The sequence below is a fragment of the Podarcis raffonei genome, chromosome 3 (assembly GCF_027172205.1).
Source record: "Podarcis raffonei isolate rPodRaf1 chromosome 3, rPodRaf1.pri, whole genome shotgun sequence".
NCBI classification, from domain to species: Eukaryota; Metazoa; Chordata; class Lepidosauria; order Squamata; family Lacertidae; genus Podarcis; species Podarcis raffonei.
Window position 1 is genome coordinate 118,816,502 of NC_070604.1, and position 16,679 is coordinate 118,833,180.

General features: G+C 42.6%; 1 long non-coding RNA gene across 1 annotated transcript; it reads left to right on the top strand.

Moving 5' to 3' along the window:
- The first annotated feature begins 2,861 nt into the window (after positions 1-2,861).
- On the top strand, positions 2,862-6,918 carry LOC128411430 (uncharacterized). The gene is made up of 3 exons (XR_008329810.1): positions 2,862-3,297; positions 5,175-5,281; positions 6,721-6,918. It is a non-coding gene; the product is annotated as an uncharacterized LOC128411430 (long non-coding RNA).
- Positions 6,919-16,679: the final 9,761 nt, after the last annotated feature.

Here is a 16,679-nt window from a genome sequence, read left to right on the forward strand (position 1 = left end):
GCTTCTGAATTAATGGAAAAAGACAAAAAGTCTGTTGAATCTGATTTGTTTGATGATTTAAAGTCACAGGCACCCAAGGGGAGGTTAGATTCTCTTGAGTTTTCTGACCGTGAGCTTAGCCTACAGGCATCTCTTCAATCTGACAATGATTTACAACCTGAAACTAGTGGTTCACTTAGTCCCATTAAGTCTGAGGAGTCTGACTCTCCTTCTGGACTAAGACGTTCAGATAGAAAGAGGCAGAAGCCACAACGTTTTGCAGATGAACATTTTAATACTGTGTATGCCAATAAGGCAGTTTTTGAACCAAAAAGCTACAATGATGTTCAGAAATTACCTAAGCAACAAGCTGCAAATTGGTATAAAGCTATGAACTCTGAGATAGCTTCTTTAAAAGAGCATAACACTTGGTCTCTTGTACCACAAACCCCAGATATGAGACTTATTGATTCAAAATGGGTTTATAGAGTTAAAATGAATGACAAAAATGAAGTTGTAAGGTACAAAGCAAGACTAGTTGCTAGGGGTTTTCAACAAATTCCAGGCGAAGATTATGATTTGTGTTATTCACCAAGCGTAAAATATGAAACAGTTAAGCTTTTGTTAAAAGATGCATCACAACGTGGACATTCTGTTTATCACCTAGATATAAAAACTGCATATTTGTTTGCAGATTTAAAAGAACAAATTTTTATGCGTGTTCCTGAAGGCATAGACGCCGCTGAAGGTTTGGTATGCAAATTAAATAAATCCCTTTATGGTCTGCACCAAAGTGGAAGGAATTGGCACCAAACTTTAGCAAAAGAATTGCTGGATATTGGTTTTTCACAAGGAAAGGCAGACAACTGTGTGTTTATAAAGGAAAGGGCAAACTCTGTAACAAAAATATGTGTGTATGTAGATGACGTGTTAATTTCTACAAAAACTAAACAGGAATATGAACTGGTAGTATCACAGTTACAGAAGAAATTTGATGTGGTGGAATTAGGCATAGCTAAAAATTACTTATCCATGCAAATTGAGAAAGGCAAAAATGGATCTTTTCTGGTTCATCAAACTGCAAAAATTGATGATCTTGCTGAAATGCTATGTTTAGAAAATGCAAATGGGAAGGAAACGCCTATGGTGTGTGGTTTCACCTTTACAGGTGAAGATAAGCCATTTCCTAACAAAACTTTGTATCGTTCTGCTATAGGCAAGCTAAATTTCATTCAAAGAATCTCAAGACCAGATATAACTTATGCTTTTCACTTTCTGGCAAAATTTGTGGAAAAGCCTACTACACAATGTTTCTCTGCTCTTAAGAGAGTGGTAATGTACCTTAAACACACCAAACATTATAGGTTGCAGTTTACAACATGCATTGACAAAGGTTTTGAAATTTTCTGCGATGCATCTCATGCAGTGAGAAGAAGAAGAAGAAGAAGAAGAAGAAGAAGAAGAAGAAGAAGAAGAAGGAAGAAGAAGGAAGAAGAAGAAGAAGAAGAAGAAGAAGGAAGAAGAAGAAGAAGAAGAAGAAGAAGGAAGAAGAAGAAGAAGAAGGAAGAAGAAGAAGAAGAAGAAGGAAGAAGAAGAAGAAGAAGAAGGAAGAAGAAGAAGAAGAAGAAGGAAGAAGAAGAAGAAGAAGAAGGAAGAAGAAGAAGAAGAAGAAGGAAGAAGAAGAAGAAGAAGGAGGAAGAAGAAGAAGAAGAAGGAGGAAGAAGAAGAAGAAGAAGGAGGAAGAAGAAGAAGAAGAAGGAGGAAGAAGAAGAAGAAGAAGGAGGAAGAAGAAGAAGAAGAAGGAGGAAGAAGGAGGAAGAAGAAGAAGAAGAAGAAGGAGGAAGAAGAAGAAGAAGGAGGAGGAGGAGGAAGAAGAAGAAGGAGGAGGAGGAGGAAGAAGAAGAAGGAGGAGGAAGAAGAAGAAGAAGGAGGAAGAAGAAGAAGAAGAAGAAGGAAGAAGAAGAAGAAGAAGAAGGAAGAAGAAGAAGAAGAAGAAGGAAGAAGAAGAAGAAGAAGAAGAAGGAAGAAGAAGAAGAAGAAGAAGAAGGAAGAAGAAGAAGGAAGAAGAAGAAGAAAGAAGAAGAGGAGGAGGAGGAGGAGGAGGAGGAGGAGGAGGAGGAGGAGTTGTTTGGATTTGATATCCCGCTTTATCACTACCCTAAGGAGTCTCAAAGTGGGTAACATTCTCCTTTTCCCTTCCTCCCACACAATAAACACTCTGTGAGGTGAGTGAGGCTGAGAGACTTCAAAGAAGTGTGACTGGCCAAAGGTCACCCAGCAGCTGCATGTGGAGCAGGAAAGCAAACCCGGTTCACCAGATTACAAATCTACCACTCTTAAGCACTACACCACGCTGGCTCTCTAAGAGACTTGTGCTCTACTGAGTTCTTGCTCTCTGTGTGCCGAGTAAAACCACTTTGCTTGAAACAACAACTGTTTTGCGTTGGTGCGCTAGACAGCTTTGCTTAAGCTTCCCTGGCATGCAAACAGAGAGCAAGATTAATAAGTATGGATGATAAACACACACACACCCCAACACTGGATACCAGTGGCTGGAATCCACAGACGGCTCTTGTGCTCAAATCCTGATTGCTAGTGTCCCAAAGGGTTGGCCATTTTGAGGACTGAATGCTGGACTGGATGGGCCCTGGCCTGATCCAGCAGGCTCTTTCGATGTTCTTCACACAGGTGGGAGGGGCATTGATGACCTCACTGCATTTCAGGCCACTAATGTGTGCATAGCCCAAGCCCAGGGATTTCTTTTCAGTGCCAGAACTGTGAATGGAGCTCATTGTCCTTCCACACAAAGCCTCACTCCTGGTTACCCTCCAAGCTTTCGTCATCTATCATCTAGAATGAAAAGAGCAGCAGAGCAGGGAGCATAGAGACTTTTTGTTGTCCTGCTAAACAATTGGGAGACAGCTCAAACTATTGCAAATCATCCATGAATCTACCAATAGGTACTCAGTGTCTCAGGTGGGTGCTTTTTCCTGGTTCTGCATCCTCCAGGTCTTGCCACAGGCCTGAACTTCATCATCTCTCCATCTCATTCTAGGGGGCACACTGTGCTTATGACTTGGCTAGAAGCCCCACGTTCCTTTAGGGCATGGTGATGTCCTGCTGGAGATTGCAGAGTAGTGGGAGGAAACAGCTTCCCAAGGGGCTACAAATACGGAAAGTTCATCCCTCCTAATCCTGACAACATTCTGCCTTGTAGCCGTGTGTTGAGCCTCTCTGCATCCTCTCATCCTCCCTAAGTCATGAAGATACTTCACCTGTTCTGGGCTGCCCTGTGTGTGCTGCTGCTGGCTTTTTCAGGTAAGGGATGAAGAAGGGAGAAGGAGACTTCTGTTCTGCTCGGGTTCTACCTAGTATATACAGTGGACGCTCGGGTTGTGAACGTGATCTGTGCGGGAAGCACATTTGCAACCCGCAGCATTCGCTACCCGTAGCGTTGTGTCTGCGCATGCGTGGGTTGTGATTTGGCACTTCTGCGCATGTGCAAAGCACGATTTAGCGCTTCTGTGCATGCGCAAGCACCAAAACCCAGAAGTGACCCATTCCAGTACTTCTGGGTTCGGCGCAGTGTGCAACCCGAAATTGCGCAACCCGAAGCATCTGTAACCCTAGGTATGACTGTATATTCAAATGTTTTAAGAGAAGCTCAAAATTTTTAACCCAGCAGCACTGGGAGACTGTTTAAGAAGAGGCAGTCTGGAATTTTGCAAACTCACAGCAAAGTTTGCAATATTGGAGATGTGCACATCTAAGTAGCAAGGGAAATCTGTGGCATCTAGCCCTGCTTCACACTTCACGGAAAACCAGATTTTGGCTTCCTGAGACTATACATACACACCAGCTCCTAGAGAGGAGTTTCCTTTTATTTCTTTCATTTCCCTTTGCAATGCTCATATGCTACTGTAAATCCTGTAATTCAGTGGTTTTCAACCAGTGTGCCATAGCACCGGGGGTGCCTTGAATGATGGTCAGGAGTGCTGCAGGCAACACTGGCATCTGTCCCTCTTTCCTTCCCTCCCTCCTCTGATGCCCTCTCGTGTCTCTGCCTCCCAAAGGCTGTTTGTTGCAGCAGCCCTGGCTACAAGCTCCCCAGGTGAATGGTGCCTCTGGGGCTGACCAGGGGTTGCTTCCCAGGCCCCTGTGGGGCAGTGGGAGGACGTACTTTTCTTGGGGGCATGGGCAGCAGCTGGGGCTGCCTAGAACACTCCCAAGGAGAGGGGAGAAGAGAGGGGACAGAGGGAACACTCCACAAGGGAGGCTTTGAAAAGGGGTGTGGGGCTGCCAGCTCTGCAGGCAAGGGGTGACATAACCGGGCTCCTGAGCCCCACAGGGGTGCCACAGAAAGAATGCAGTTGGTCAAGGGAGCTGTGGAGCCATAAAGGTTGAAAACATCTCCTCTAATTGGTTTGCACACACAAAAACCCAACCCAACAATGAGGGATTTTTTATTTCAAATCCCCCACCCCCCCAAAAAATAACTATAAATGTTGACTCAAGAAATACCGATTGAGTGGTTCCAATTTCATCAGATTGTGGATATTCTCTATGATTTTATGGTCCATACGCATGCCAAGCACACCTTTACTCCGGGAGAGGATGCAATTTTTTAAAATAGGCTCCTCCGGGAAAGAATTTAAAGCAGCTATGTAAAAAGCCTTAGTCAATATTAAGTTAGGAGATTTGACCAGTTTGAAATCTACATGGAAGAAGGAGAAAATTGATGAAGGAAAATGGGAGTGGGGCTATGGAGAGTGCCTCCTTTTAAGACGGTATTTGTTCAGACACATGAATTGGCTTAAAAAATGCGTTTGACAAGGTATCGTGCTTCTATCAAGGTTTCTGTGTCACTTCCAGCTCCTCTGCTTTGTGCTGGAGGAGATACAGGAACAAGGGTACTTATTTCCATGTGTGGTTGGAGTGCCCACTGGGGCTGCCATTTTGCCTAAAGTTTTTCACTGAAATAAAGAAGATTATCGGGGATCAGGTTCAGTTCTCAAACAGATTGGTTTTTGCTGTCTTTACTCCTAGATCTAGTTTGCTTAAATTACAACAAAAAGGTAGACTCCCTGCTCCTGTTCTACATTCTGTGAACCTTTGCCTCCCTTTCCTCCTATTCCGAATTTACTCTCCGCTTCCCTGTGGACAATGATTCTCTCTCCCCCCCTCCCTTTCTACAGGATTTGCCAAGGAAAGACCAGAGGGCAGCAAGGGTTGCGATAAAAGGAGTTGCACCCACAATGGTTAAGATTGGAAGTTGTGGAAATGTGAAGGGATGTTGCAAAAGGTAATGTCGGCTCCCCCCCCAAAAAAAAACCCCAAACATCATCTCACACACAGCCTGTTTCACTCCCAAAGCCCCTAGACTTAGTATGTCAAGGATCCTCTGATATGGGGGACTTCAGACTGCCCTCCTTTGCCAATAATTCATCCTTGACTAATGATTTGTCTCCCATGAAACAAAATGGGGCTTACATATTCCTAAGGAAACACATTTCTTCTTTCCATTACTCTGAATTCTGGAAGTATGAGTATTCATGTTGACCTCCTTCTGCCCTTCCTGGCCTTTATAAGTTAATAACTTACTTGAGCAGTAATTGACCACCTTGGATTTCGGCTGAGGGACCTGCTGAACACAGAAAGCACTTTATATCACATATAACTCAGGTCACATTTTGTGCAGGGGAGAATCACTTAAGACAGTTTGTAAGATGCTTGCTAGACTTAACCATACGTTTCTTTACAGGCTTACAACATTTCATACAGTATGTCTATTTGTGTGCATTCTTGTAAGATTCATTGCTTGCAGATATCGAAGGCTTTCCATGGGACAGCGTCCATAATACGATAAGAGGGTGAAATGACTTGTAGTGTAATCCTGTACAAGCCCACATGGGTAACAGTGCAACCTGTAGCTGCAATTCTATACCTAGTGTATTTCCATTTATTTAGTGCTTTTGTGAAACCAACGACAATTCCATAAATAGAAACAATGCATATATGTAACATTTAGTTTTAAAGGAAACTCCTATATACATTGAAGTCCTCAGCTCATTAGCATATCCATTAATAAAAAAAGAAAGATGTCATTCTCTGTGTTTCCATAACAACAGAACTGTTTGCGGGAAGGTGCAATTCAATTTTCATCCCTGGGTTTCTGCATATTCCTCCCATCACTAATTCATTTGATGATGAATTCTAAAAAAAACTCATGTTAATATCTCTAGAGTGTTTCTTCTTTTGTACATTCTTAAAGCTGACCTCGTTATTGGAATATGTCATGATTTGTTCATTAGAATGTGACAGAACAGCCCTAGGCATATCTACTCAGAAGTAAGCCTCACTGAGTTTAATAGGACTTAGTTCCAAGTATGTGAAGCAATCTGGCCTGAGTTCATTATGGGAAATGAATGTTCTGAAGAATCACCTAAATTCTTCCTTCTTCCTTTTCTTTTAGATCTATAATGCTAGTTATATTTTACCTGCTTATATTATGGACATATAATATTATATTATATTCCTTTTTTCCATTAAGTGAGTTTTCATTTGTTGCTCTTGTTCAGTGCCAAGCTGAGCTAAATCCTAAATAAAGATGTAAAACCATGACAGGATATTTATTCTCATCTACAAGGTTTCCCACCCCCACCCCCTTTCCCCTTCAATTTCATAGTTTTCTGAGTGCTGCTGAAACAGAAGTAACTCTTGTAATTTTCGCTTGATCTTTAGGCAAACTCAAGAACTGATCACTGCTTGATTACCCTGGATCCCTTGAAAAATCAGAGGTGTTCCCTCACTATGAGAGTCACTGGATCCTGTTTGATGTCCAGCTAGAGTCTCCTTCTTCTTCAACCACATCAAAACAAGTCCTTCTAACATTTTCAGTGATTATATGAGCTTGTCTCTTGGAATAAAAGCAAATTAAAAATCCCCATTCCATCTGTTTCTGATTTTCAGGCTTGAGTGTCATTGCTTATGAAACCAGGACAGTACCTTATATTCATGAGAAGGAGGTGCCAGCATGCATGGTTGTGCAGAAGCGCAAAATGTGTTTAGAAAAGAAGCCTAGAAAATGAGAGGGCCCACCAAAACAATACAATAAGGACTGAGACGAGGAAGGAAGAATGAGTAAAAATGGGAAAGAAGGAATGAGAGGCAGAGAGAGGAGATTCGATTCAGTTCACATTTAAAAGTAAACCTACCAAATTCTCACTTTCTGAAGCAAGATGCGAGGCAAAGCACACCCTCCCTTCAAAATCAGTGCTGCTTCAAATCTGGTGATTTGGTTCTCCAACCATGAGATGTATCAAAAGAAAACGCATATAAAGTATTCATGAACATGACCTACAAAAATGCATCACATTGAGGAATATTGAGACACCCCTCAAAAAACATCCTCCGGCTCAGGAGACCCCTCCCGAAAATCATCCCCCCCCCACGTCAAGTGGATTTTTCTGCTTCTGCAGCCGCTTTTCATCACAGGAAAAGAGACGGAGGAGGAAGTGTCCCAGGCGAGGAATGAAACGCACCTGCGATCCGGGGGGGGGCCAGGTGGGGGGCACATGTTGCTCAGGGGGGTGGCCCCTCCCTCTGGGACTCTTCCCAGTTCAAAGAAAAAGAGGGACCCCTGCCATCCTTTCCCTCCGTTTCCTGCCAGAAAACCAGTTTCTACTGGGCTCCCAGAACCACATGGAGGCAGGAGACCCCATTTCCCACCCCAGAGCAGGGCTGGACCAATCAGAAACCTCTCCATTGGACAGCTGGCCAATCCCCTTTCAGATTCCCCTGGGCCTCCTCCTCTCCTTCGCTGGTTTCCTGAGGGAGTTTTCCCCCTGAGTTTCCCTCATGGCTGCTCCCCCTCCCAGCTTATCCTTCATTTCTCCTTCCTTCTCTTCCTGTTCCTCTTTCCCCTCATTGTTTGGGGGCAGCTGGATTCGCAGGCCCAGGCAGGCCGTTTAGGAGCCCACGGAGGCGGCAGGGCCAGGAGAAGGCATTTCCCGCCCTTTTCCAAAAATAGGCGGGAACACCATTTTCTTTTTTCCTGAGGCCCCAGCCGCTCCCAGAGACGCCATGGCTCCCCTCAGGGGAGTTTGACCCCCGGAGCAGCATCCTTGGTCACCCCAAGAGTCAGCGCAAGCAGCAGGGCTCCACCTGCAGGCCATGGGGAAAAGGGTCTCAGAAGGCAGTGGGGGAACTCTAGGGAACTGGCTGAACTGGGGTCCTCCCAGTCCAGCCCAGACAAGAAAGAGAGGGAGCTCTCAGAAGAGGAAGCCATTGCGGAGAAGAACCGGACTTGGCTGTTCTCTGCTGAGGGTCTCCTGCCTTTCTTCCAAGGCTTCCTGCGGGTGCCATGGCCAGAGGAAGAGACAGGGCCCCCACCCTGAATCCCCTGCAGGGCCCTGGGGAGCAAGCAGAGCCTGCCTCAATTTCCTTCCCCAAGGCTTTGGGGGAACCTTGGGGTGCGGAAGGAGAAACCCCAAATGGAGCTCAGACTCCTGGCAAGTGGAGAAAGGAACATGAAATGGCGCTTTCCAGATGAGTCTCAATACAATACGATAATCTTTATTGTCATTGTCCCATACAGAACAATGAAATTGAAAAAATGTACATCAGACATTCAAAAACCAACAAGCCTGCTATCCCAACCTGGTCAGCCCCCTAAATACTCTGATACCCCATAATTAAATACACTGCATCTAAAACCAAAATCACATTTGGATAGAAACTGTTTCTCAGGTGGCTAGTCCTAGTCTTTATAACCCTGTACCTTCTTCCAGAAGGCAGAAGCTGAAAGAGATCATTTCCGGGGTGCGCACTATAACTGCAGTTTTTTTATGTAGCACCAACTGCAAATGCCTGCAGGGCCATGAGTAGTATGCATGAAAACATCAATGCTAAATTGAGCAGATACCCTGAGGCAGTGCGGATTATCGTGGGGGACTTCACTCACACAGATGTGAGGGCAGTACTCCCAAAATCCCATCAGCACATTGAGTGTGCAATAAGGGGAGAAAATACTCTTGACAAGGTGTATACGAACATCAGCCGGGAATATGAGGCGCACCTCGGTGGTTCAGATCATGTGTCCCTGCTTCTGACACCAGTGTACACACCCCTCGGGAAACAAGGCCAGCTATAAACACGGATGGTTACTCTGTGGCCTGAGGGAGCCTCTCAGCAGTTGCAGGACTGTTTCCAGGAGACCGATTGGAATATGTTCGACCATCAAGATCTAGAAACTTCTACATCAACGGTCCTGGATTATATTAGATTCGACACAGGAAATGCACCAGGGAAAAGTATGTTAAGTTGTATCCGAATAGGAAGCCCTGGATGACAGGAGAGGTTAGGAGATTCTTGAAGGCCAGAAACTCTGCTTTTAGAACTGGGGACCGGGTACCGTATGGTATAGAAAGAGCGAACTTGAAGAGGGGTATCAGGAAAGCAAAAGTGGGTAAAGAACCATATCATATCTTGTGTGACAGTAGGACTTGACCTTTACCAGTTTGCGTACAAGGCAAAGAGATCCACGGAGGATGCTGTGGCAATGGCTTTACATCCTGTCCTGACTCATTTGGAGAAGAAAGGGAACTACGTGAGATTGTTATTTGTAGACTTCAGTTCTGCATTTAATACTATTCTTCCGCATAGATTGGTGCCCAAACAATTAGACCTGGGACTTCCACCGTGTTTGTGCAGGTGGATATTAAATTTTCTATCAAACCGTTCCCAACAGGTCAAGATGGGTTCCCGTGTCTCTGCGGATCTCATCATGAATATGGGGATTCCACAGGGGTGGATGTTGAGACCACTTTCATATACGGTCTATACAGCTGACTGTGCCCCCCAAAACTCCAGTAATAAGATCATTAAGTTTGCATATGATACATGGCCACTGGTCCCATCACCTGGCAAATAGAAAGGGAAGAAATGGAGGCAGTGAGAGATTTGACTTTCTTGGGCTCCACGATCACTGCAGATGGTGACGGCAGCCACGAAATTAAAAGACGCCTGTTTCTTGGGAGAAAAGCAATGACAAACCTAGACAGCATCTTAAAAAGCAGAGACATCACCTTGCCAACAAAGGTCTGTATAGTTCCCAGTAGTGATGTATGGAAGTGAGAGCTGGACCATAAAGAATGCTGATCGCCAAAGAATTGATGCTTTTGAATTCTGGTGCTGGAGGAGACACTTGAGAGTCCCATGGACTGTAAGAAGATCAAACCTCTCCATTCTGAAGGAAATCAGCCCTGAGTGCTCACTGGAAGGACAGATCCTGAAGCTGAGGCTCCAAGAGAGAAGACTCCCTGGAAAAAACCCTGATGTTGGGAAAGATGGAGGGCACAAGAAGAAGGGGACGACAGAGGAGATTGTTGGATAGTGTTCTCAAAGCTACTAGCATGAGTTTGACCAAACTGCAGGAGGCAGTGGAAGACAGAAGGACCTGGCATGCTCTGCTCCAGGGGGTCACAAAGAGGCGGACACGACTAAACAACTAAACAACATGATACAACGGTGGTTGGTTTAATCACGGCTGGAGAGGGGGAGGCGGCCTATAGGAAGGATTTTTTTTAAAAAAAGATATTAAATTTTCCAATTTTTTAAACAAACAAAAACAAACAAACAAAAACAAAAAAACATATAGTTCATAAAACATACTTTTCAATAACAAATTTCTCAGACCTCCTCATACCTCCCCTTCTTGTATTCCATTTAAAATTATTTGTTCAGCAAATCCTTAACTTAAAGCATTACAGCTTATAATATCACCTTATTTTCCAAACCCTTTTTTTCCCATCTATGTTCCTTTATATCATTACAGCTAGAAACCACTCAATTTCAATCCAACACCATTCAACTTTCCTTAATTTTGCAATATTTCTGTAAATAGTCCTTAAATTTTTTCCAATCTTCTTCTGCCGACTCTTCTCCCTGTTCACGGATTCTGCTCGTCATCTCTGCCAATCCCATACAGTCAATCAGTTTCATCTGCCATTCTTCCAGAGTGGGTAGATCTTGCGTCTTCCAATACTTTGCAATGAGTATTCTTGCTGCTGTTGTAGCATACATGAAAAAAGTTCTGTCCTTCTTTAGCACCACTTGGCCGGCCATGCCCAAGAGAAAGGCCTCTGGTTTCTTCAAGAAGGTATATTTAAATACCTTTTTCAATTCGTTATATATCATTTCCCAGAAAGCCTTAATCCTGGGGCACGTCCACCAAAGGTGAAAGAATGTGCCTTCATTTTCCTTACATTTCCAACATTTATTATCGGGCAAATGATAGATTTTTCCAAGCTTGACTGGGGACATGTACCACCTGTATATCATTTTCATAATATTCTCTCTTAAGGCATTACATGCCGTAAATTTAATCCCGGTGGTCCACAACTGTTCCCAGTCAGCAAACATAATATTATGTCCAACGTCTTGTGCCCATTTAATCATTACAGATTTAACCGTTTCATCCTGAGTATTCCATTTCAACAGCAAGTTATACATTTTTGACAAAGTCTTAGTTTTGGATTCTAACAATTCTGTTTCCAATTTAGATTTTTCCACCTGGAAACCAACTTTCTTGTCTGTATTGTAAACCTCCATTATCTGATAATAATGAAGCCAATCTCGTACTTTATCTTTCAGTTTCTCAAAACTCTGCAATCTCAGTCTGTCCCCTTCTTGTTCCAAAATTTCCCAGTATTTTGGCCATTTGGCCTCCATGTTAAGTTTTCTCTGAGCCTTAGCCTCCATTGGTGACAACCACCTTGGAGTTTTATTTTCCAATAAATCCTTATATCTAATCCAAACATTAAACAGTGCTCTCCTGACAATATGGTTTTTGAAAGCTTTGTGTGCTTTAACCTTGTCGTACCACAAATATGCATGCCACCCAAATACATTGTTAAAACCTTCAAGATCCAAAATGTCTGTATTCTCAAGAAGCAGCCAGTCTTTCAACCAGCAGAATGCTGCTGATTCATAATAAAGTTTGAAGTCTGGCAGGGCAAATCCACCTCTTTCCTTTACATCAGTTAATATCTTAAATTTTATTCTAGGCTTCTTGCCCTGCCAGACAAATTTAGAAATGTCTTTTTGCCACTTCTTGAAACAGTCCATTTTGTCCAAAATTTGCAAAGTTTGAAACAAAAACAACATTCTAGGCAATACATTCATCTTTATAGCTGCAATTCGACCCAACAAGGAAAGCTTCAAATTCGACCAAATCTCTAAATCTTTTTTCACTTCAGCCCAACATTTTTCATAATTATCTTTAAACAAATTCCCATTTTTAGCTGTCATATTAATCCCCAAATATTTCACTTTCTTAACCACAGTCAGACCTGTTTCATTCTGAAACTTTTCTCTCTCAATCGGTGTTAAGTTTTTCTCAAGAACCTTGGTTTTTAACTTATTCAATTTAAATCCTGCAACCTGACCAAATTCTTGAATTAATTCTAAAACTCTTTTAGTACTAGATTCTGGCTCCTGTAGTGTCAAAACTAGATCATCTGCAAATGCTCTTAATTTGAACTGTTTGGCTCCGACCTTTATCCCTTTAACCATCTGGTCCCTTCTAATCATATTCAGCAAAACCTCCAGGACCGATATAAAGAGCAGAGGGGAAATTGGGCATCCCTGTCGTGTCCCTTTTTCTATCTTGAACTGTTCTGTAACCACATTATTTACAATTAGTTTGGCCGTTTGTTCTGAATATATTGCACCAATACCATTCTCAAAACCATGGCCTACCCCCATACCCTGTAGGTTCTTTTTCATAAAGCTCCAAGAAATATTGTCAAAGGCTTTCTCCGCGTCCACAAATATCAAAACTGCCTTAGTATTTATGTTCACTTCTAGCTTTTCCAAAATGTCAATTATATTCCTTAGATTATCAGAGAGATGTCTACCCGGAAGAAAGCCCGCTTGGTCCTTATGAATCTCCTCAATCAGTACTTTTTTCAGTCTCTTAGCTAAAATGTCAGCAAAGATTTTGTAATCCACATTTAATAGGGATATGGGACGGTAGTTCCTAAGTTGAGTCTTTTCAGTCTCTGTTTTTGGTATTAGTGTAATGTAGGCCTCTTTCCACGATTCTGGTGCCCTTTTCCCCTCCAAAATTTCATTACAAACTTCCTTCAATGGTTGCAATAGCCACTCTTTCAAAAGTCTGTAGTAGCAGGAAGACAACCCATCCGGTCCTGGAGACTTGCCTACTTGCATATTCTGAATGGCACCTTCTATCTCCTGGTCAGATATTTTACAGTTCAACATAAGTTTACTTTCTTGTGAGATTTTTTGTAATCCATTTATCTTCAAGAATCGATCTATGTCCATTTCGTTCTGTGGCCCTTGTGCATATAGTTGTTTAAAATACTTCTGGAAGCAGTTTCTAATCTCAATTGGGTTATGTATATCTTTTCCTTCCACTTCCAGATTTGTAATTGTATTTAATTTTTGTCTTTTTTTCAGCTGCCATGCTAGTAATTTCCCACATTTGTTTGCTGATTCAAATGTCTTCTGTCTCATTTGTTTAATTTTCCATTCTATTTCCTGGTTCATCAATTCCATGTATTGTACCTGAAGTAACTTTATTTCTTTCAGGATCTCCTGTGACTTTGGCTTTACTCTCAATTTTTTCTCTCCTTCTTTTATTTTCTCCAGAATTTTATCCTTTTTCTCATTTTGACTTCTCTTCTTTATTGCATTCTGTTGAATCAGAAACCCTCTCATCACGGCTTTACTGGCATCCCAAATTACTCTTTTTTCGACATTAGTAGTCATATTTATTTCAAAATAGTCTCTCAAAGTTTTTTGGGCCTTTTTGTATACTTCATCTCTAAATAGGGTGTCATTCATCCTCCATCTAAAGGAGCCGGGTGTTGTTTGCTTCAACTCCATCTTTACAGCATTATGGTCTGAGCAAGTTTTAGGGCAGATTTCCACTTTCTTTATCTTTGGTGCCATTCCTCTAGTAATCCAAATTTGGTCAATTCTAGTCCATGTCATCTTGGCTTCAGAGAATAAAGTTCCCTCTCTCCCCAGGGGGTTCTTAGTTCTCCAAATGTCAATCAGGTCCATATTGTCAGTCAGTTCAAAAAAAGTCTTTGGTAATCTCCCATCTTTGGTGATTACCTGTCTTTGTGCCTTATCCATATTTGTAGAAACCACTCCATTCATATCTCCCATTAAGAATATATTATAGTCCATGTAATCCAAGAGAACCTCATGCAACTTCTTAAAAAATTCAGATTTCCCCTCATTTGGTGCATAAACCCCTACGATCAGAAATTTCTCTCCTTGAAGTTGAATTTCAATAGCCAATTATCTTCCTTGTTCATCCTTAAAAATTTGTTTCGGTGTGAGTTTCTCCTTTGCATATATCACAACTCCTCTTTTTTTAACCTTGTCAGATGAAATAAATTCTTGTCCCAATCTCTTATTAATAAGCAGCTTCCTGTGTAGCCTCATTACATGTGTTTCCTGTAGACAAATCAAATCCAATTGTTCTTTTCTTAATATATGAAAAACACTTTTCCTCTTTCGAGGGGAATTGAGTCCATTACAATTCCAACTTAGAAGTTGCAGAGCCATAGTGAATTACTTACTCCTCCCGCCAACTGCACCAAGTTGTTCTTCTTCTTCTGTCGGTAATGTATCTTTCCCCGGTTCAGGAAGTCCAAATGATAAGTTTGCTATGTCTCGAATTCCTTCTGAAGCGGTTGGCTCCTCTCCAGCTTCCGCCCCCTTCTGTAGATTCTCCTCGTGATCATTCAAAAATTTGTCTTTATCATCCACAGTCCTTATTCTTGTTTTCCTTCCTTTAAATTTGAAAGATAGGCCTTGGGGAAATTCCCATCTGAAGGGAGTTCTATTTCTTTTCAATAGGTCCACCAGATCTCTGTAGTGGGCCCTGACATCCAGTATAAGTTTAGGTATATCCCTGAAAATTTCCACAAAAGAGTCTTCAATCTCCAGAGTTCTTTGGTACTGTAGATTCAAAATTTTATCTCTTTCTTCTTTTGTTCTTAAAGTAATCAGACAATCCCTTGCTCTATTCTTTCTTTGTTTTCTGCCAATCCTGAATGCACTCACTATCTTGAATTCTTCCTTCCCCAGGTCTTTTTGCCAAAATTCTGTAAATTCCTTTGTAAGATAGTGCACCAAATTGTCCTGCTCTTTTTCCGGTACTGCCCTGAGTCTTAAGTTCCTCTCTTTCCCTTGGAGTTCGATCATAGACAAGGTCAAATCATGGTCCTCAAGTTTCTTGTATACCGGTGGTATCTTCTCCTGAACAGCAGTTGCAATCTCCTTTGCTTCCTCAGCTAATTTCCGAGTCAAGGCCGATTCCTCTAATAACTTCTCAATAGACTGTGTGTTAGAGTTCACCTTCTTTCCCAATTCATTTATGCTTGTAGTGTTCAAATCAATTTTTGCTGAGGCCTCAGCTACTTGTTTATTTGTCTCTGCAACCTGTTTAGCTAGATTTTCCAGTGATGCATTAATTTTGCTAAGTGCCTGAGCCAATGGATCTTGTGATGACATAGCCTTTAGCCTTTGTTGTGAAACCGTAGCTCCTGCTGAACTAACTACTCCGGATGTTGAGGCCCTTCTCTGCTGAGCAATATCTATTTTGTATTGTTTCCCAGACCTGAGCGTCTTTTCTTCCGTCTGTTCTATCTTGCCCTTCTCATCTGCCATAGCACTCCCATACACAGTCCAAGGTCAGTCTCACGCCTAGTTACTTTGTTTTGGAAAGGAATTTTCCAGGCTCAGTTGTTTAGTAGCTTGGTACTTGCTACAACATAATCTCCTCTAGGGGGACACACTTCCAATTTCAGTTGCAACAAATATAGTCCTAGTAACTCCCCTTGTTCTTTAGATATACACAATTTCAATCAAAAGTTACTTTTATATCCAAGTCCATTTTAAAAGCAATTGTATCCTTCCACAAAGTATCAGTATTCTTTGCCCTTAGCACTTTGACAGCTGTCAAACGCAGTCCGTTCCCAGATTTTAGAGGCAGCAGATAAAACTATACTTCTCACTGTCTTTGCAGGAAATTAATGCTCTAAATTCACCCCTCCACCCCTGCTAAGAGGAGGGGGATCCTTCTTTTTCGGTGGTGGATTTAAGGTCTTTAAAGAGCGTCTTCCAAAGTTACTGCTTTGCGATCTCTTTGCTTTACTCTATCTACAAGTCGGGAGAAGCAGACTTCCTGTTTATACTTCTCCCGTTTCGGTGCCAAATTTAATTCAATTTTTTTTTGTTAAAATTTTTTGCTTCTTGCCCCTACTCACGGGTAGTTGCTTTCAGTTCCAAATTTCCAGAAAGGAATCGGCGCTCTCCGACAATGGCTTGCGGCTTCACCCCGCGAAGAGGGTAGACGACTCTCAGCTCCGCGCCGCTCACCCCCGCTCCGTTCAGAAGCCTTTAAAAAGGCTCCCTTGCAGTCGGGGGGGCGCAAATGGAGCCCGCCGAGTCTCCAAGTTCGCAGGCTTCACCGCCTGTGATTTCTTCGGGTCTCCGCTTTGCCGCAGCGGCCAGACCCACGCTTCGCGGAGCCGGTTCCCTCCGGAGCTCACAGGGAACCCGCCATTAATCGCTGGCGCGGACCGGAAGTCAGCCCTATAGGAAGGATGTTGAGCAGCTGGGGAAGTGGTGCAGGAAAAACAACTTACTCCTTAGCTTAA